Here is a 22,664-nt window from a genome sequence, read left to right as displayed (position 1 = left end):
TTTCTAGGCTAAATGCTTATCAAGATTAACCAATCATATCTACAAATTTCTAGTATGTGCTATTAAAAGAGTACTATCTAGAGTCAGAAGTAGCATGTTTGACCCTTGGCTTTCCCATGTATTAGATGGACAAACATGGCACCCTCTCCCCATGGACTCCTATAAATCTTCTCATCATACCCAGACAAGAGACATTGGTAACAATCTGTGGCCAACACCTCAATTCTCAACCCAGGTAAGGATTCAAGATCCCTTTCCTTTAGTCTGCTTTGAACCATTTGTCATATTTGCTCTCCAGTTCCAAGCTGATTGAATTTGCATCTTGGCTTTCTCATATTTCCCTCCTAGATTTATCAGGCCTCTTACTTTTTTTCTTGGAACTGACCAGTGACTCCATAGAATGCGGCCTCTGGTAATTTCCTTTGATCCAACAGGAAAATTAGATTAAGCAGCTGCAAGAGCAAGGATCATGTTGTATCTCTCTTAACCACAGTAGCAGAATGGTGTCCTCTGTTTGGTGTGTACATATCATCAAATTTTGTTGTTAATAATGATGATGTCGAAGATTGTGGCTTTCACGACTAGTTCTGCTTTGGGAATACATTCCAGCCAGGTGCAGTGGCTCCAGCCTGTAATCCCAGCTACTTGGGAGGCTGAGACGGGAGGAGCACTTGGGCCCAGGAGTTTGAGGCTGCATGGAGCTATGATCACACCACTACACCCCCAGCCTGGGTGACAGAGCAAGTCTTCATCCTAGCAGCGATATGATAGACTTATATATGTAGCCTGCAATGGTGTGTGACTATGATTATGAATTTTGTAGCTAGAGTTCAAATCCTTGCTCTGTCGCTTTCTTTTTTTTTGAGACAGAGTCTCACTTTGTTGCCTAGGCTAGAGTGAGTGCCATGGCGTCAGCCTAGCTCACAGCAACCTCAAACTCCTTGCTCAAGCAATCCTGCTGCCTCAGCCTCCCAAGTAGCTGGGACTATAGGCAAGCGCCACCATGCCCGGCTAATTTTTTCTATATATATTAGTTGGCCAATTAATTTCTTTCTATTTATAGTAGAGACGGGGTCTCGCTCTTGCTCAGGCTGGTTTCGAACTCCTGACCTCGAGCAATCTGCCCGCCTCGGCCTCCCAGAGTGCTAGGATTACAGGCGTGAGCCACCACGCCCGGCCTGCTCTGTCGCTTTCTAGCTATGTGACATTGGTTAAGTTACTTAACTTCTCTAGACCTCAGTTTCCTCATCTGTAACCTGAAAGTAAGAATCTGTAATTCTTACTTTCTTGCTTCAGAAGGTTGTTGAGATAAATGAGATAACATTAGTAAATGAACTTGGATCAATGTTTGACATATAATAAGCACAAAAGTGTTTGTCAAACAGATTTTAAAAAACCAAAAAACCCCAAACTGATCTATTTCTACTCTCCTAGATGGTAAGAAAATATTATCATTTGGAACAGGTGAAAAACATCTTCATGTAGTCCAGGCAGAGTTCCACAATGGATTTAATTGTAATTGTTTTGCTTAGTAGTGAACATTTTTAGTTTTCAATCACTAGTGACAATCTTCCAGTAGATAAATAAGTGTGATGTGGATTACTTTGAAGCTTAGCCATGAGGGCCTTTTTTGTTGTTTTTACAAAGTTCCTTTAAAATGGAAATATCTTTCACATAAAATAAAGAGATAGTTAGAAAATGTGTAAGTATGATAGGAATGTTAAAATGTTTTAAGTTTTTTTATGCATTTATTTTTACAAATTAAGACTTACTAATATCTTAAAAGGGAACAGTTAAGTCATCATACATCCTTAAAATGGTCTACTATGCAGCTGTTTGAAAGAATGCAGTAAATTTATATATACACCCATGTGGAACAGCTACTCAGCTTTATCATGATAAAAAAGGAAAGTATATTTGGTATGCACATATAGGTTTTTGGAACATTCTATTGTATTAAATGGATTTTAGTCCATTTTCTGTTGCTTTATATCAGAATACCTGAAACTGTAATTTATAAAGAAACAAAAATTTTTTCTTACAGTTATGGAGGCTGAGATGTCCTAGGTTGGGGGGGGGGGACATCTGGTGAGAACACTTTTGCAAGTGGGGACTCTGCAGAGTCCCAAGACAGCACAGGACATCACATACCAAAGGTGCTGAGCATCCTAGCCCAGGTCTCTCTTCTTCTTATAAAACCACAATTCCTGCTCCCATAGTAACTCATTAATCCATTAACCCATTATTCCATTGATCCATGAATAAATTAACACATTCATGAGAGCAGAGCCCTCACGACACAATCACCTCTTAAAGGTCCCACCCCTCAACGCTGCCACATTGAGGATTAAATTTCAACATGAGTTTTGAGTTTTGCTATTCAAATCCTAGTAATAGGTCACACTCAAAATAAGGTATAAGTAAAAAGCAACTTTATTTGTTCCTTTCATTGCCTCTTTAAATCTTGGAGGGAATTGTGTGCAGGTGCCTCATAACATTTTTTGTCACTTGGATAAGATAAAGTCCCCTAAGCAGTTTTATTTCCAATAATAGTTTCATTTCTCTAATTCAAATGGCCAGTCTAGTGAAACAACTGCAGCTCTAACCCCCTGTATAAACTAGAGCTCAGCACTCCCTCCAGTGCCACTCTGCTGTAAGCATGAGGAATGGGACAACTTGGGAGGCTCCTCCCTTCTCAGCTTCCCAGCCTTGGTCTGCCACTGCCTCTCTCCTGCTTCTCTAAGTAACTTTGGCTCATCCAGGGTTGAAAAGAAGAGACAGAAGTAAAGGACAGGAAAGATCTTACTCGACTGATGACCAGGTTATTCTTGCTGGGGCCTTCTAGGAGAAGCAGATTCTGGTTCTTATTCTTTCCCTCTTCTATACTTTTCTCAGAGACACCCCAGCTAGGAACTTGCAGTTCCTGTGATGTGGCTCATGTTGTTCTCTGGCAGGCCACTTACACCGGTGACCCTCAGCCTTTGGATGTCTGACAGTTCACCACAAACACACATCCTTTCGGGGTCTCATGTCTCTCCAGGACTGCGCAATGTCCTGTTTAAGGCCATTTCAGGTTGGTTTTTGTCCATGAGGCCACTTGGTCCTTACATCAACATAGCTCACTCCCAGGGAAGCCTGGCTGCTCTCCATTCTCTGCCTCTGCAGGCTTCAAACCATAGCTAATCATCTTAGACTTCTGCATGTCCCGCAAACTCTGAGGGATGCTATTCAGCCTATCCCTAGAAGTGGTTCTTTTTGTTTTTTGTTTTTTTTTTTTTTAGAGACAGAGTCTTGCTCTGTTGCCCGGGCTAGAGTGCAGTTGTGTCATCATATAGCAAACTACAACCTCAAACTCTTGGACTCAAGTGATCCTCCTGCCTTAGGCTCCCAAGTAGCTAAAACTATAGGCAGGTGCCACCCGCCCATCTAATTTTTCGATCTTTTTGTAGAGATGGGCTCCCTTGCTCAGACTGGTCTCAAGCAATCCTCCCACCTCAGCCTCTCAGAGGGCTGGGATTATAGGTGTGAGCCACCAAGCCCATCTGTTTTTATTTTATTTTATTTTATTTTTTAAAAAGATAAGGTCTCACTCTATTACCCAGGCTGGAGTGCAGTGTCACAATCATAACTCACTGCAACCTCAAACTCTCAGGCTTGAGCAATCCTCCTGGCTCAGCCTTTCAAGTACCTGGGACTACAGGTGTGTGTCACCATGCCTTGCTAATTTTTTTAAATTTTCAGTAGAGATGGAGTTTTGCTGTGCTCCCCAGGCTGGTCTCAAATTCCTGGCCTCAGGTGAGCCTCCTGCTTCACCTCCTCAAAGTGCTAGGATTACAAAAGTGAGCCACCACATCTGGCCTCTAGAAGTGATTTTTTTGAAGGCTTTTTTTGGTCTATAGTAAGGGGAAACACCATCTCCCTGAATCCTGTGGGCATGAGGAAAATACACAGGCATGACACAATCCTCTCTAAAGAAAATCCTGTCTTTGTTGCCACTTCAATGTCAAACCTTTTATACCCTCAAGATTGGCTAAGGCTTGTAAAGCTAGTTTTTGGTTCTTGCCTTTGTAAATTCTGTTTGGGAAGTAACCTTTCTCTTTAGAATGTGTTTGTGATGTCTGCTATTTTCTCCTAACTTTTGAGGCTGCTCCTTGACCTAAGACAGAAAGAACCTCATTATAACATTGTAACATTCTATTTAACTTATTTATCCAGAGAATACCTCTTCAAGATGTTAAGAAGCATACATCTCAACACATTTAAAGATCTAATTGGCTTTTATTAGTAATTCATGAATTGGGCAGCATCCTGTCCAAAATAGAGGGAGCTCTGTTGAGCATGGCAGAAGAGCTGGTTTTTATAAGGTAGCATGATCAGAAAAAAGGAAACAGAATAATAATTTTAAAAAGCAGAATGGCTAATGTAAGGTTATTTTAGGTTACTTTTCTTGTAAAGTTTAAAGCAGAGGGGGAATTATCATGTCAGCTTGGATTGACTAGGCCCTTTTGATAGGTTAATGTAAATACCCTGTTTTTAGTAAAAACTCTTCTGTTCAAGGATTTTCCTGCTCTGTTAAAGTTTCAGTTTGATTATGTAGCACTTAACATGAGTTGCTCCATTTTTGTTTGGTCTGTTGGGGCCTAATGCAGGAGCTCAGTGTAAAATAGTGGCCTCTGTAAATCTTGTTTAACAAAGGATATCCAAGAAATGGATTCCTGCCTCCTAGCCTCTTGTACCTTTTCAATTTTATACTATGTTCATTTGTTACCTGTTCCATATACCTGATCGTGTCCTGAAATGCTTGCTGTTCCAAAGTCAGAGCAAAAACACACTAAAAAAAATGATGCTGTTTTAAAAGCAAAATTATAACTCCAGGCACAAAGTGAAGAATTGATGTAATTATATAAATTTACAAGCCAAGAAGGGGACTTTGTCTTTAATTATCCATATATCTTAGTTCTGATTTTTTTTTTCCAGAGGCTCATTCTCCCTGTGGGAAGAGAACCACCCACTTCTGTTTTTTTGTTTTATTTTGGCTTTCTTGGACTAAATTATATTTTCTCAATTCTTCACTGCTTATTTCTGCCTTCCTGGTACTACCAAACTGACAAATTATGGTTATCCCATTGTATTTGAATCGTGTCTACATCTGATTTTGAGTCATAGAAGTGCAACACTGGAAGGAACAAAAATTGTTGTGTGACTGTTCCTTAAGTCATGGATGACAAAGCTTAGGCCCTCATGGTAAATCATTACAGCAGAAACGTACTCCAGGAAGCCTTTTGCAAAGCAATAAAACCTGCCTGTTTATTGTTGTGTGTGTTTTATTTTCTTCTTTTTTCCTTTTGAAGTAAGTGTTGAAGACAAATGAGAGAATCTACTATATTATATAACCTTGTGACAGCCTTTGTTCCTGTCTTGTGCTACCCTTAGGGTAGGATGCAGTGCTTCTTTCTATCTCAAAAGAAAATTCATTCTACACGGCACTAGAGGGAAGATTTTGTAGAGAAGATGGATTGGAAGGTTATATCATATAACACGCAGTAAAATTTAATAAAAATCCCCATTAAACAATTCTGTTCCACACCAAGCTCATCTCCAGACACCAGCTATAACCCTCCCCCTTATAACTCTTTTCTCAGGCAATCTTGAGAGGCCTGCCTGGTTCCAACCACTTTACTGCCCCTGGGATCTTCCCTCCAAACTCCTAAATCTCTACTTTTTCTCCTGTAGAGAATTTTTTGTATCTTCACACCTAAAATTCTGTTCATCTAGTAAGGCACTTCCATTGGAAGAAAGTAAGTAGTAAAATTTTGAAAATCTTTCTTGTCTCAAAATAAATTTTTTTTCCTGCCATGTTGCAAGAAAGCAACAATAAGTAAGCACAGAATCCAGGTTTATACAGTTGAGGACATTTGCTGTGATAAAAACCTCAGAATATTACAGTTATAAAGGCCCTGATGTAACTGACAAAGGCACTAAGGCCTAGAATAAGATCCAAGGGAGTTCGTTGACCTCCAAAATCTGCTTTTATTCCTTTCCTTCTCCTGAGCCCTAGTGGTATGTAAATTTTTTTTTTAATTAGTGTTTTCATGGTCTTTTATTTACTTATTTGTTTATTTTTATTTTTTTTATATTTATGATTGTAACTTTATCATGAAGGATACACAACAGGACCAGCCATATGAAAAGACATATAGGCAGAGCCCAGGGAGAGTCTCAAACACATACTTCCATGTCCTCGTCCCAAGGAGTCAGAATGTGTCACACTCCTGGCACATTAATGTGTTCACCAACTGGGAAGCTATTCTGAGCTTTGTTGTCTAGAGTTTATACTGGGGTCTCATTTCATAGGCATGATTGATTGGATTATTGGCCACATGACTGAACTCAATCTCCAGCACCCCTCCCCTCTATGGGGGAGGTTGAGCTGAGCTGATATCACCTGGCTCAGAGCTTCCAACCCTCTAATCACATGGTTGGTCTTTCTGGCATGGCCAGCCCCCATCCAGAGCTATCTTATTAGCATAACTCAGGTATGGTCTGAGAGGCTCGTGGATAACAAAGACACTCCTGTTACTTGAGAAATTCCAAAGATTTAGAGTCTCTCTCCCAGGAACCAGGGATGAAGGCCAGTCAAATTCTTTATTAGATAACAGGTACATACTATCAACATGACTTATCACTGTTGATGTTGACCTTGATCACTTGGCTGAAGAAATGTTTGTCAGGATTTTCCTACTATAAAGTTACTCTCTCTCCCAACCTTTTTCATACTCTACTCTTTAGAAAGAAGTCACTCTCTGCACTTAAGGTGTGGAGAGTTTATGCTCAAGTTCTTTGAGGGGGAAGTATCTACTTAAATTATTTGGAATTCTTTGACAAGGGAGACTTATCTCTTCTCTCTATTTATGTATCATTTATTTATGTATCAGTATGGACTCATGCATATTTTATACATGGGGCTATATTCTAATAATACTTTATTTTATTGCTTACATTGCTCTAGCGTTGGTCAATGGGAACTCTTTCAGTTGGGTACTGTGTCCCTTTGACATACTCCCATCATTGTCTTCTGTTTTGTTTTTGTTTTATTTGTTTTTTTTTCCTTTTTTTAAATTTCAGCATATTATGGAGGTACAAACGTTAAGGTTACATATATTGCCCATGCCCCCCCCACCCGCCCGACACCCGATAGAGATTTATTAGAGATGGGTCTTGCTATATTACCCAGGCTGGAATGCAGTGGCTATTCACAAGTACAATCATAGTGCACTATAGCCTTGAATTCCTGGACTCAAGTGATCCTCCTGCCTCAGTCTCCTGAGTAGCTGGGACAACAGATGTGTGCTACCATGCCCAGCTAATTTTTTGCTATGTTTTGTAGAGTTGGGGTCTTGTTATGTTGCTCAGGCTGGTCTTGAACTCTCTCGGCCTCAAGCGATCCTCTTGCCCTGGCTTCCCAAAGTGCTGGGACTACAGGCATGAGTCACCATGCCCGGTCCCAAAATCTGTTTTTTCCTTCTTCCACATTAATAGATTTACAACTTGGTGTGGCCATATGACTTGATTCTCACCAATGGGATGGAAACACAGGCGATTCGTGCAGATACCAAGTCACTTGTTTAAAAGGAAGTTGCTTGTTCTTCACTTCTTCTCTTCCCCACATTCTCTTGAGCAAAAAATCAGACTTGATATCAACACAACTTGGACAATTCAGACAAAAACTATACTCTCGAATCTTGCTGTTCTAAGTGTGGTCCATGGGTCCATAGCATTGGCATCACATAACCCGTTAGAAAGGCAGAATCGTAAGTCTCATTCCAGACACACTGAACCGGAGTCTGCACTTTAACAAGGTATCCATGTGATTTGCATTTATATTAAAGTTTGAGAAGAACTGATTTATTAATAGAAGATAGCAGAGCCATAAGATGGAAGGAATCAGGGTTCCTGATTGTCAGGAGCTGAACTACACGGACAGCCTGGACCCACCTACTTTTTTCCCCTCAATTTTCTTTTAATTTTGGTAAAACACACATAACATGAAATTTACTATCTTAATCATTTTTTCCTTCTAGAACACGTGTTCATTATCTTAACCATTGTTAAGTGTACTATTCAGTGGTATTAAGTACATTCATATTGTTGTGCAAGCATCACCACCATCCATCTCCGGAACTATTATCATCTTACAAAACTGACACTTGAAACTCTGTACCCATTAAAGAGTTCCCCACTCTCCCCTACCCTCAACCCCTGGCAACCACCATTCTACTTTCTGCTGGACCCACCTACTTTGGGATTGTTGAGAGAGACAAAGAGATTGACTTTAGCCACTGCGTTTTGGGATGTACTGCTCAGATTCATTTCCTCGGCTGCTGAGAGTGTTGGCAGATGAGAGCCTGAACCCACCAGAAATTGCCCTTGGCTAAAGAGAAATGCTTCACCCAAAGTCTATCCAGAGTCAGCCAGCCAACATCTAATGTGTGCAGGGCTCAATGCAAGTACTGGTCCTCTGGCTCCAATTTGGGATAACACGAAATGGCCATTCCAACTACAGAGTTTCTCTTGAGTTACTGTGATTGCATCACAGTTCAATTTTTCCATTTGCTTAATTCTGCTTCCTTTACTCCTCCACAGGGTTAATCTGGTAAATATTCCCCAATAAACCCTCATTTGGTATCCTTGGCCTAGGTATAAGAGCATCACAGTATGGAAGGCCATGCCTGTATAATTATTCCCTCTCCTCCATGAAGTTCCATCCCCAGACCCAGCCTGCCAAGATAGTAAATCAAAAATACCCAGCACTTCAGGAAGCCCACGTGGCAGGATCATTTGAAGCCAGAGTTTGAGATCAGCCTGGGCAACATAGCAAGACCCCATCTCTGGCTGGGCGCCGTAGCTCACGCCTCTAATTCTAGCTCTCTGGGAGGCCGAGGCGGGCGGATCGTTTGAGCTCAGGAGTTCGAAACCAACCTGAGCAAGAACGAGACCCCGTCTCTACTATAAATAGAAAGAAATTAATTGGCCAACTAATATATATAGAAAAAATTAGCCGGGCATGGTGGCACATGCCTGTAGTCCCAGCTACTTGGGAGGCTGAGGCAGGAGGATCGCTTGAGCCCAGGAGTTTGAGGTTGCTGTGAGCTAGGCTGATGCCACGGCACTCACTCTAGCCTGGGCAACAGAGTGAGACTCTGTCTCAAAAAAAAAAAAAAAAAAAAAAACTGGTAGAAAACTTTGTATATATATGAAAAATGAAGGATCTAGGCTCAAGTGATTATGAACAGGTTTTTCACTGATGAGAATGTTTGGAGAGAAATCAAGAGTTGTGAGGGGCTAGGCACAGTGTATCACGCCTGTAATCCCAGTACTTTGGGAGGCCAATCTGGGAGGATTGCTTGAGGACAGGAGTTTGAGGCCAGCCTGCCCAACAAAGTGAGACCCTGCCTATACAAAAGATTCTCAAAATCAGCCAGGTGTAGTAGAACACCCCTATAATCCTAGGTATTGGGAAGACTTGCTTGGAAGGATTGCTTGAGTTGGAAGGATTGCTTGAGCCCAGGAGTTTGAAACTGCAGTGAGCTATGATTGGGCCACTGTACTTGAGGCTGGGTAACAGAGTAAGACCCTGTCTCAAAAACAAAAACAAACAAACAAAAATAATTAAAATAAAATAAAATAAATAAAATAAAAATAAATTAGCCAAGCATGGTAGCGTGTGCTTGTAGTCCCAGCTACTCAAGAGGCTGAGGCAGGAGGATTGTTTGAGACTCGGAATTCAAGGTTACAGTGAGCTATGATGGGGCCACTGCACTCTAGGCTGGGTGACAAAGTGAAACCATGTCTCTTAAAAAACAAGTTGTTAGAGACACAGGATAATTATCTGGTGTGGACAGCATCCCCAGCCTCTGTCCATTAAATCCCAGCAGCACCGCCAGGCACAGTGGCTCACGCTTGTAATCCTAGCACTCTGGGAGGCCGAGGCAGGCAGATTGCTCAAGGTCAGGAGTTCGAAACCAGCCTGAGCAAGAGGGAGACCCCGTCTCTACTATAAAGAGAAAGAAATTAATTGGCCAACTAATATATATAGAAAAAATTAGCCAGGCATGGTGGCGCATGCCTGTAGTCCCAGCTACTCGGGAGGCTGAGGCAGGAGGATCGCTTGAGCCCAGGAGTTTGAGGTTGCTGTGAGCTAGGCTGACGCCACGGCACTCACTCTAGCCTGGGCAACGAAGCGAGACTCTGTCTCGGGGGGAAAAAAAAAGGAAAGAAAAAAATCCCAGCAACACTTCTAATCACTGTGACATCTAAAGATACTCCCACAGAATCCAAAATGCCTCTAGAGAAGTTTTACCTGCCTTGAGAACCACAGCTTTAGAGAAAATGTTATTATTATGTATGATTTTATTACATCAGGGGAAGGGCACTTAAAACTTCCCAGAAATTATGTCTTTAAGTCTCTACAATAATTGTTTTACACCATTTATCACACTTACAAATGAGGAAACAGGCTCAGAAAGATTAAGTCATTTGTCTGGGTTACTTACAGCAAGTAAGTGGCAGATGTAAACAACTCTAGCTCTTGGCCTAACCTCATCCAGCACGCTCTATCCCCTTGCTGGGAGTGCATACGAGAACTATGGGTCTCTGGCTCAGGGCCCAGCAGTGAAATTGCTGGAACTTCAGCCCCCACCCTCCCCTCCATCCCCTGGAAATGCCTGTGTCCTGGTTCCAGGGACCTCTGAGCCACCGTGCTGGTGGTAGCTGCCTCTCCTCAGCCTCTCTCTGCTGCCCCTGCCACCCTCCCTGCCTCATTTCCATGGTCACGCTGCTCTTCGGGAAAGCAGGGTAGCCTCTGCTTCCAGTTTCCTGCAGGGCTTCAAAGGAGGCAGCAGCTGTTTTGTTTGATTTATTTTTTATTACAGATCACTCTCCCTGGGAGCCTGACATGGCACCTGGGGCTGGCCTGGGAGGCTGCATCACCCCTCAGTCAACAGTGTCTGTCCCTTCCATTCCCAGCCAAACTCACATGTTCTGTTTCATTCCCTTCCAAGTGAGACCCTGTCTCTAAAAAACCAAAACAAAACAACAAAAAAATCCCAATGGCATTTTTTGCCATTCCTTCCTAAAGTTAATATGAAATGGAAAAATCCTTCCTAAAGTTAATATGAAATATCTAGGGACCCAAAATAGCTAAAACAATCTGGAAAAAGAACAAAGTTAGAGGTCATACTTCCTGATTTCAAATTTATTACAAATCTACAGTAATCAAAATAGTGTTGTGCTGGCACAAAGACAAATAGACCAATTAAATAGAGTAGAGCACCCAGAAAAAAAAAAACCCTCACATATATGTTCAAAAGATTTTTGAGGCCGGACGCAGTTGCTCACGCCTATAATCCTAGCATTCTGGGAGGCCGAGGCGGGAAGATTGCTTGAGCTCAGGAGTTCGAGACCAGCCTGAGCAAGAGCAAGACCTCGTCTCTACTATAAATAGAAAGAAATTAGCCAAACAACTAAAAATAGAAAAAAAATTAGCCAGGCATGGTGGCACTGGCCTGTAGTCCCAGCTACTTGGGAGGCTGAGGCAGGAGGATCGCTTGAGCCCAGGAGTTTGAGGTTGCTGTGAGCCAGGCTGATGCCACGGTACTCTAGCCCAGGCAACAGTATGAGACTCTGTCTCAAAAAAAAAAAAAAGAAAGATTTTTGACAAGGGTGCCCAAGACTTCTCAATAGAGAAAGGACAGTCTCTTCAACAAATGGTTTTGGGAAAACTGGATATCCACATACAAAACAATGAAGTTAGACTTCTACTTTGTACCACATACAAAAATCAACTAAAAATTAATAAAAGACCTAAATGTAAGAGCTAAAACTATAAAACTTGTAAAAGAAAATATAGAACAAAAGCATCATGACAGTGGAGTTGGCAATAATTTGTTGGATATGACACCAAAAGCACAGGCAACAGAAATAAAAATAGATAAATTGGACTAAAGCAAAATTTTAAACTTTTGTATTTAAAAGGATACAGGCAATAGAGTGAAAGGCAACCTACAGAATGGGAGAAAGTATCAGCAAACCATATATTTGATAAGGGGTTAATATCCAGAATGTATTATATAATGAACTCCTATAACTCAACAACAAAAAAACCTCCCCAAAAACCAATTAAAAAATGGACAAAGGATTTGAATAGATATTTCTGCAAAAATATACAAATAGCCAACAAGCGCATGAAAAGATGCACAACATCTTTAGGGAAATGAAAATCAAAATCACAATGAGATAAAACCTCATACCTACTAGGATGGATATAATTTTTTTGAAAAGTAGCAAATGCTAATGAGGATGTGGAGAAATTGAAACCCTTATGCATTACTGATAGTGTCATAAAACAGGGCAGCTGCTATGGAAAACAGTATGTTGGTTCCTCAAAAAATTAAAAATGCAACTAGCATGTGATCCAGCAATCTTGCTTCTAAAAGATACCTAAAAGAATTGAAAGCAGAGTCTCAAAGAGATATTTGTACACTGATGTTCATAGCATCATTATTCATAATAGTCAAAAGGTAAAAGTAACCCAAGTGTCCACTAATGGATGAATAGATAAACAAAATGTGGTCCAGACATACAATGGAATATTATTCTACCTTAAAAAGGAAGGAAATTATGACACATGCTACAACACTGATGAACATTGAGGACATTATGCTAACCAAATGAGCCAGTCTCAAAAAGACAAATACTGTATGATTCCATTGATGTGAAGTACCTAGAGTAGTTAAAATCATAAAGACAGAAAACAGAATGATGGTTCCCAGTCAAAGGGGAAGTGGACACATGGGAAGAGGCAAAACTCTAGGGACGTTCTGGCTTTATAATAACCCACTATTTCAGGAACCAATCCATTCCCGTGAAAACTAACCCAGTTTCTCTCTGGTAGTTGGCTACCTTGAGAATAAGAACCAAGCCATTCATCAGAAATCCACCCCCATGACCTGAACACCTCCCACGAGGTCCCACCTCCCAACACTGTCACATTGGGGATCCAACTTCAACAGTTTTGGTGAGGATAAACCATATTCAAACCATAGCAGTAGTCATAATGAATTTCTGTTGGTATTGCAATGTCTTCACACCTCCTGACCAAAAAGAAAGACAGAATGTGTCCACGTCAAGAAAGTCTTTGTGGTCTGAAAATGACTAAAGTTCCAAAGATTTACTTTTTCTTGTTCCCTTACTTTGTCATATCTCATTTCCATTTTTTAAGATCAGTTGAATTCAACAGGGACTTCAGAAGAAAACAGCATGGGGAGTAAATGACTGGGGCTCCAGGAAGCCACATTCTGGGCAAGGAGGATTAATGTCTGCAGCTCATGCTTATTGCACCTGCCTTAGCTTCACTTTTCCTCCCAGTGGGCTGGGCTGGAGCAGCTATTGGGGTATAACATAATGGCTGTGGACTATGCCTTCTGGAATTTTCCTTTGCTTTCCCCAAAGGACAGCGATGTAGTTAAATTTCTTCATCAGGCACTGAAAAAAACTACATATCTCTGCTCTTATGGAGGTTACATTTTTCTTTTCTTTTCTTTTTTGAGACAGAGTCTCACTTTGTTGCCCAGGCTAGAGTGAGTACCGTGGCGTCAGTCTGGCTCACAGCAACCTCAAACTCCTGGGCTCAAGTGATCCTTCTGCCTCAGCCTCCCAAATAGCTGGGACTACAGGCATGCGCCACCATGCCCGGCTAATTTTTTCTATATATATTAGTTGGCCAATCAATTTCTTTCTATTTTATAGTAGAGACGGGGTCTTGCTCTTGCTCAGGTTGGTTTCGAACTCCTGACCCTGAGCAATCCGCCTGCCTCGGCCTCTCAGAGTGCTAGGATTACAGGCGTGAGCCACCACGCCTGGTGGCTTACATTTTAACAGGGGTATATAAGCAATCTGCAATAGTCAATAAATTATGAAGCATATCAGGAGATAACTGCTATGGAGAAAGTAGAGTAAGGTAGATCTGATATATTGGGAAGGTGAGGGTGACTGCAGTATTGCAGGTTGGTCAGGGTAGCATTTTTTTTTTTTTTTTTTTTTTTTTTGAGACAGAGTCTCACTTTGTTGCCCAGGCTAGAGTGAGTGCCGTGGCGTCAGCCTAGCTCACAGCAACCTCAAACTCCTGGGCTCGAGCGATCCTTCTGTCTCAGCCTCCCGAGTAGCTGGGACTACAGGCATGCGCCACCATGCCCGGCTAATTTTGTATATATATATCAGTTGGCCAATTAGTTTCTTTCTATTTATAGTAGAGACGGGGTCTCGCTCTTGCTCAGGCTGGTTTTGAACTCCTGACCTTGAGCAATCCGCCCGCCTCAGCCTCCCAGAGAGCTAGGATTACAGGCGTGAGCCACCGCGCCCGGCTTCAGGGTAGCATTATTAAAAAGGTGGCACATGAACAGAGGCTTGAAGGATACAAAGGCTTGAGCCATGTGGACATACGAGTGAAGAGTATTCCAGGCAGAGGAAAGCTCAGTTCTATGGCAAAGGTACTGAGGCAGGAGAATGACATTTCTATGGAACGGTAAAGAAGTTAACTACAGTGAAGTGATTCAAAGGGAGAATAATACGGGGTGAGAGGTCACAGAAAGAAAGCAGGAACCGATGATGCAGATGCTTATTGGCCATCGTTAGGACTTTGCCTTGTACTCTGACTATGATGGAGAGTCCCTGGAGGGTTTTAAGAAGAGGAGAGACCTGGCTTGACTTAGGTTTATTTTTTTGAGACAGAGTCTTGCTCTGTTGCCCTGGCTAGAGTGCTGTGGCATCAGCCTAGCTTATAGCAACCTCAAATTCCTGGGCTCAAGCGATCCTCCCACCTCAGCCTCCCAGATGTTAGGATTACAGGAGCACCTGGCCTTGACTTCGGTTTTAAAAGGATCCCCCTGGATGTTTTCCACATGTTGAGAATTGACTGGAGGAGGGGCAAGAGTGGAAGCAGGGAGACCAGTTAGGTGGCTACGATAGTCATCTGAGCAAGACAAGATGGTTTGGACCAGGGTGTTAGCAATGCAGGTAGCGGAAAGTGTTCGAAATTTGGACATATTTTGAAGTAGGATTGGCAGGATGTCCGATAGACTTCAAGTATCACTCCCAGGGGTTTGGCCTGAGCAACTGAAAGGATGGAGTTGGCATTGACTGAGACGGACAAGACTGTGGGTAGAGCAGGTTTAGGGAGAAACACCAGAAGTTCCTTTCGGATATATTAAGTTTGAGATGCGTATAAGACATTCAAGAAGAAATGTAAAGTAGGTTGTTGGCTATATGATTCTATATTTTTACACATAGGTCATAACTAAGGATATCAATTGCATGAAAAAGCCCTTAATTCAATGCCTGGAAAATGGGAAATGCTCAGTAATTTGAACTGCAATGGTAATGACAATGATGATGATGATGATGATTTTCATTACGTACCTCAGAGGGCATTCTGACTCTCAAGCAGTGAATAGCAGTGAATAAATCTTCCTGTTCCTTTAATTCAGCCAAAACAAAGTTGGGTTTTCCACTACTCCACCTAGATTTTTATTTATAGCAAAAACAATAATAGTACAACATTAGAGTGAATTAAAAAATGAATAAAAGCTTCTTGATCTTACTAACATATTGCTTTTATTTTTCTATATGTTTCCCTTTTTTCTCCTCACTTTGAAAACACAATTTAAAATAGTTGAATCATATGTATACATAATGTACCCTGGTTATTTCCAGTAACATCATCCATATGCTATTTTCCAAGTTACTTCATAATTTCTATAATTATGACTTTTAGTGGTTGCAAAATAATCCACATGTACTTCTGCTATTGTTGCTCATATATAGTGCTTTTTAAATCTATGACAGTTAGGTCTGCAATCTCATGCATTTATAATTTTTTCCTCCTAGGATATATTGTCAATAGCAAGATTACTGGGTGGGTCAAAGGGTATGAACGTTTTTATAACTCTCAGTACATAATGCCAAATTGTGGAAAGGTTTGTACCAATTTACAATGCCAAAGGTTAGATCTTTTCATAAGGAAAATGAAAACAAGAGTAAAATCAAACACATCAAACTATAGTTATTTACAAAACAGATTTCCTAATTCCATTTTAATGAAACTCTGCCCATAGTTGCTTTTAGCTAGCCTATACAGCCTCAGCTCATTTTCTAGCATATTTGGGCTTTATGTTACACTTAAATTTTAGTGTAAATTAGGACCTACTTGCTGCTAGGTATGGTGAGTGCTCTTACGTAATCTTTTTATTACTTGTTCTAAATATTGATTTTTAAAAATAATTTTTAAAAGACTCATATTTTCCTTTTTATATCATTATTCTCTTATTCAAATATCATAGTTTTATGTCTGACCCCAGGTCTTTTATTGCACCAGGAGATAATCAGTGATTTAATCTGGCCCTGCCCTCACTGCCCTGGCCTACGTTAGCTACTCAAAGGTATTTAAGACGTATAATTAACTGGCCTTGGTGATTAACTGACTATCTAATTCCCCTCCTCTTTAAGGGTGAAGAGTGGCAGGTCCAGGGTGGGATACTGAAGCAAAAACTAGACAAGCTGGTTCAAACAGGATTGGTTATATCTCAAGGTAACTCTGGAAGACCCAGAACAGTTGAAGCGACTATATCTGTTTATATAGGCCACAATGATACCCCAGTTAAATCCTCCATCGCTGCTCTTCCTCTCCCCTTCTCGTCTTTTCCCGATCAATTCAATCCTAAGGTTATTAGGTGGGGCTGAGCAAGGTAGGCCTCTATACCTGCTTGTGATTGGGGGGGAGCCATGCAGCCAACATAGACTCAGACCAAGGTGGGTGTTGGAGACAGAGCAGGGTGACAAGGGTGTCTGACAGGGTGTGGCCCAGCTGAGGAGTCAGAGCCTGAACTGCCTGTGTGGGGAAGGGGGTGGCTGCAGGGATGGAAGATTGGTTCTGTAAAGGGGAGTTCATAAAATATTAAACATACTGAGGATAATTGGAGAATGGTTTCTTGCTGTTAGAAAAGGGAGGAACAAATATGGGAAGGAAGAAAACTAGGCTAAAGCCTGTGGGTAATTTTGAAGAGGGAATTATGAACAGGAATAACAGTAAAAGGGACCTTAAGATGTTACTCTATAAACTTCTATAGTGTTTAAATCTTTTGAGAAAGAGAGAGAAAAAAAAGTTAAGCTGTACCTCAGAAGAGAAAGGATCTAACTTAAGAAGACTAAACTTTAAAGAGTTGCTAGTCATAAACAACATTTCTGACACTCTGGGGCACCCAGACTGATAGTTTTAAAAGATTTTTAAGGGTAAGGGTCATTTTATGTGTTAGCTCCCACTGTAGACCTATCTATTGCAATGTTACTACTGTCGTTAGGGCCTGTTTTGAAAGAGTCAGCCTTCCCACAGCTAAGTTTAGCTGCCAGTTTGTTTCTCTTTTGTTTACTCTCTCTAATCTTTCCTTCATAGGAGTTTGGGAAAACTTAAGGTCTTGATTCAACAAAAACGAACTTTCTTATATTGTGTTAACATAACCAGAGGCATAAAGCAATGGGTAAATATTTAACAAAGAAACAAGAATGAATGAGTACACTATAGGGAACGGTTTCTGTTACAAGTACTAAGATTAAATAAAAGCCTGAACTTTTCTCATTACTTCTGATGAGTCTGCAAGAGCTTAATAATTGTTTGAGGGAAGGGTTTTACATTTAACTTTGCATTAACATTGCGTTAGAACTTAAGTTGATTTCAGTTTTTCTGAGTATACATTATAAATGTAAAAAAGGAAGAAAAGAGGAAGAAAAAAAATTTTTTTTTTGAGACAAGAGTCTCACTCTGTTGCCCAGGCTAAAGTGTGGTGGCCTCAGCCTAGCTCACAGCAACCTCCAACTCCTGGGCTCAAGTGATCCTCCTGCCTCAGCCTCCTGAGTAGCTGGGACTACAGGTATGCACCACCATGCTCGGCTAAGTTTTTCTATATATTTTTAGTTGTCCAGCTAATTTCTTTCTATTTTTAGTAGAGACAGGGTCTCGCTCTTGCTCAGGCTGGTCTCGAACTCCTGAGCTCAAATGATACTCCCACCTTGGCCTCCCAGAGTGCTAGGATTATAGGCATGAGCAACTGTGCCTGGCCAGGAAGAAAGAATTTTAAAACCAAACATATTTTCTATCTAACACAAAGTTGTGCAATTATCTTTTGTTGTTTTTTTTAAAGGAAGTTTTGAGGGCTGGGCAGACATGGTGGCTCATGCCTATAATCCCAGCACTCTGGGAAGGCTGGGAGGATCTCTTGAGGCCAGGAGTTTGAGACCAGCGTGGACAACATAGAGAGAGACACACACATACCCACTCCCTACCCCCATCTCTACTAAGATAAAAACATTTTTAAAAAGTTAGCTGGGCATAGTGGGACATGCCTATAGTCCCAGCTACTTGGGAGACTGATGTGGGAGGATTGCTTGACCCAGGAAGGTTACAGGGAGCTATGAATCCTGCCACTGCACTCCAGCCTGCAACAAAGAGAGAGATCCTGTCAGAATGAAAAAAGAAAAAAAGAAGTTTTGAGGACTTGAAGTTAGTATACACGGACAAGGCCATTTAAGGTTCTTGAATAACAAATTTAGTGGAATCTGTTATATGAAGTGTTTTAAAGTTACACACTATAGATATTTAAAATTTAAGTGATCCTTCATACTAGTTAGAATCATAACATTCTGAGCCATTTTAGGACGTGATTTTTGGCCTCATTTTTTCACCAGCCTATAGTGACTGCCATGTAAGGCTACATAATATTCAACATTAATATAGCAATGAATATATACATTTAGGGAAAACCTACAACATGAGAGGCACTTGATAGAATAGGAAACTTGATTTTGGGAATAATTAAATTTCTACATCAAAAAAACATACAAAATTAGGTTTTAGGCTTCTTTTGCAATACCCAAAGAGCCTAGTACAGTGCTTGGCTAACAAAAGACTCAATACGTACTTGTTGACTTTTTAAAAACTTACTCTGATATGTGTCCTTAGAAGCATATTTCCCAGTTCTAATTCCCTGAGGCTGTTTAAAAATAGACTATGACCAAAATGTGTTGCAGAAACAAACTTCTGGAAATATGAAATAGTAGGTCATGCTTTTTTGCCCTTTCCACCAATAACCACAATGTAACTATGTACATGGAATTGCAATTTCCCCTTCAAGTTTTCACTAATATTCTGGAAACAAAGAATCAGTTTACATACTTAATTTTTTTTTTTTTTTTTGAGACAGAGTCTCGCTTTCTTGCCTAGGCTAGAGTGAGTGCCGTGGCGTCAGCCTAGCTCACAGCAACCTCAAACTCCTGGGCTCAAGCGATCCTGCTGCCTCAGCCTCCCGAGTAGCTGGGACTACAGGCACGAGCCACCATGCCCGGCTGATTTTTATATTATATATATTAGTTGGCCAATTAATTTCTTTCTATTTTTATGGTAGAGACGGGGTCTCGCTCAGGCTGGTTTTGAACTCCTGACCTTGAGCAATCCGCCCGCCTCGGCCTCCCAGAGTGCTAGGATTACAGGCGTGAGCCACCGCGCCCGGCCTACATACTTAATTTTATAGCATTTGAAAAGAAGAGTTATTTTTCTCTTATTAACTAGTGTTTCTTACCCAAAAAATTCTATAGAGTCCAAGACTTGACTTTTAGCCTCTACTAGTATTAATAAATACAAGCTTTTGAAAGACATATGTAGACATAGCTTTGTATATTCTTTCCAATAAAATTATTATTATTATTATTATTTTTGAGATGGAATCTCTCTCTGTCACCTGGGCTAGAGTGCCATGGTGTCAGCCTAGCTCACAGCAACCTCAAACTCCTGGGCTCAAGTCATTCTGCCTCAGCCTCCTGAGTAGCTGGGATTATAGGCTCATGCCGCCATGCCCAGCTAATTTTTCTATTTTTAGTAGAGATGGGGTCTCGCTCTTGCTCAGGCTGGTCTCGAACCCCTGCCTTCAAGCAATTCTCCTGCCTCAGCCTCCCAGAGTGCTAGGTGGCATGAGCCACTGTGTCCCGCATCCAGTAAAATTCTATAAAATAATTAGGCACTGATTTACAGAATATTTTATTTGCATTTGTATCCATTATTCAAAGATGTGATTCTTTAAAGTTTTCTAGTTTGAGTAAACTAATTTTTATTCAGAATAGAACAAAGCATCATTTTTTGTGGTGACGAATATATTTCTAGGGGTATTCTAGTACATTTCTTCTAGGTGACGTGTATGTTTCTATAGCATTGTGGTTAAGAGATTGGGCTCTGACTTCAGATCATCCTATTTCAAGCTCTGACTTCACTACTTGCTTGCTGCGTGGTGAATTCAACTCCCTGTGCCTCAGTTTTCCCTGCTGTTAAAAAGGGATAGTTAATTCTATCCTTATAAAGTGGTTGTGAGGATCATCTTATATAATTTTTAGCACAGTTGTCCTGACACCAAGTGCCTCTTATTAAAATGTGCCTAATATTGTATTAAATTTTAGATGAGGTGCATGGAAAAAATGGTTCCAGTTTCTAAACAGTAGGGAGATATCTTTGTGAGTAAGTCCTTGGAGGGGATTTTATGGGGGACTAGAACTTGCACTTAGCTTTGAAAAATGGGTAATGATGATAATTAGGACCTTTTGTAACATAGAAGTAACTTTGATCAAACATCTTTTATTTGAGGAGTTCTTGGGAGTCATTCATATAAAAATATTTTTGTTATTTTGTTTATATGAAATATTTCTATTTAAAGTTCTTAATTTCTTTATAAATGATTATGTTCATAATCTAATTAGAGAAAATCCAATTAAATGGAAACTACTTAATTACAGTTCTTTCAGATCAAGTGAATGAACTTACTAGCTACTTTTGATTTCACAGCATGGATAAGCCTTTCTTCATTCATCTTTATGGATAATGTGTATCTGTTTACACACCTGAGGGAAGTGTAATTGATCTGCAAGTACCAGGCATTGCATCAGAATGACAAGTTTTCAAAATCAATGAAGATATTGTTAGAAAATTCTGTTTACTGTTCAGTAGGCAGTAACATACTTCATACCACATTGTAATTTCAAATAGAGGCATAGGAACCCAAAGCTGAAAAAGAACTCTTACAATAGGGCCGGGCGGGCGCGGTGGCTCACGCCTGTAATCCTAGCTCTCTGGGAGGCCGAGGCGGGGCGGATTGCTCGAGGTCAGGAGTTCAAAACCAGCCTGAACAAGAGCAAGACCCTGTCTCTACTATAAATAGAAAGAAATTAATTGGCCAACTGATATATATATGTAAAAAATTAGCCGGGCATGGTGGCACATGCCTGTAGTCCCAGCTACTTGGGAGGCTGAGGCAGGAGGATTGCTTGAGCCCAGGAGTTTGAGGTTGCTGTGAGCTAGGCTGATGCCACGGCACTCACTCTAGCCTGGACAACAAAGTGAGACCCTCCCTGCTTATCTCTTTTATTCTGTCTATAGCAGATAAAAAAAGAACTCTTACAACAATTCAGGATGATTTTAGCCTTCTTTGTAATTTTGAGACAGAGTCTCACTTTGTTGCCTAGGCTAGAGTGAGTGCCGTGGCATCAGCCTAGCTCACAGCAACCTCAATCTCCTGGACTCAAGCAATCCTCCTGCCTCAGCCTCCGAAGTAGCTGGGACTACAGGCATGTGCCACCATGCCTGGCTAATTTTTTTTTTCTACATGTATTAGTTGGCCAATTAATTTCTTTCTATTTATAGTAGAGACGGGTTTCTCTCTTGCTCAGGCTGATTTCGAACTCCTGACCTTGAGCAATCCGCCCGCCTTGGCCTCCTTCTTTGTGTTTAAATTAGGAAACTAAATCAGATTTTCCCAAGGACCTAAGTAATCAAAGGAGGTACAGTAATTCTTCCAGGCTTCCCTGGGGTACCATTTGCCTTCTTAATCACCAAATCACCTACAGAGTGAGAAAATGACATACAACACTGACTAGATACATGTGTCTCAAATGTGATTCCTAGGATCAGGTCTATATAAGTCGAGAAACTGGGAAACCATATTACCACAGCCTCTATCAAAAAGCCCTAGCTTTTTAAAAACACACTTTGCCCTATATAAGTTTCCTAATGAATTTGTATGGCCTTCAGAACTACCTTGTATTCCCAAGCCTTCTTACCACTGTGACACTACTCATTCTTCGGACTTGTTCCCCCCTAAGTAGTACTTCATGCTTCATACTTTTCTGTTCATCAAAACTCTCTTCCTTGTCCTTTTCCTTTAGGGTCTTGCTAGGCAAAAGTTACTTAATTTAATAAAATAATTGTAATAAGGAATCAATAATTGCTTCCCTTCAGTGTATTACTCAAAAGACCCTCTATTGCTAGGAGTATTCAAATCATTGAAAACCAAAAACACTATAACATTCTTGGAAAATTCTCTTCCAAATCTCAGTTCTGATAAGTTATTTTACCCCCAATGAATCATGGGGGTAACAATCACTTTTACAAAGCACCTATAATGAGATGGGAAAAAGAATAAACCTAGGCAAAATTTAGATCTGTTAAAACCATGTTTATGGCTTGGAAATCTATTGTTAATTTGTACAACATGTTCTGATGGCAGAATGACTTCCTAAAT

This window comes from Microcebus murinus, chromosome 4 (genome assembly GCF_040939455.1).
Source record: "Microcebus murinus isolate Inina chromosome 4, M.murinus_Inina_mat1.0, whole genome shotgun sequence".
Taxonomy (NCBI): Eukaryota; Metazoa; Chordata; class Mammalia; order Primates; family Cheirogaleidae; genus Microcebus; species Microcebus murinus.
This window is presented reverse-complemented; position numbering follows the sequence as displayed.